Genomic DNA, 207 nt, shown 5'->3' on the forward strand with positions numbered 1-207 from the left:
GAAAAATAAAGGCTTCTGAGGCAAAACATGAAATCCATAGCATAAAGCAACACGTCACTCACAGTGAAAACTTCACTCTTTTATTGCCTTCTGTGAAGTAATACAGAGAAAAAATACAAAAAGGTAAAGCTATAGAAACCATCCAGAAACATTCAAATATAGAGGAGTATGTGGTCGTCTGCTGTTATACAAAACTGCTCATATGAC

The sequence above is a fragment of the Monopterus albus genome, unplaced genomic scaffold (genome assembly GCF_001952655.1).
Source record: "Monopterus albus unplaced genomic scaffold, M_albus_1.0 scaffold570.1, whole genome shotgun sequence".
Lineage (NCBI taxonomy): Eukaryota > Metazoa > Chordata > Actinopteri > Synbranchiformes > Synbranchidae > Monopterus > Monopterus albus.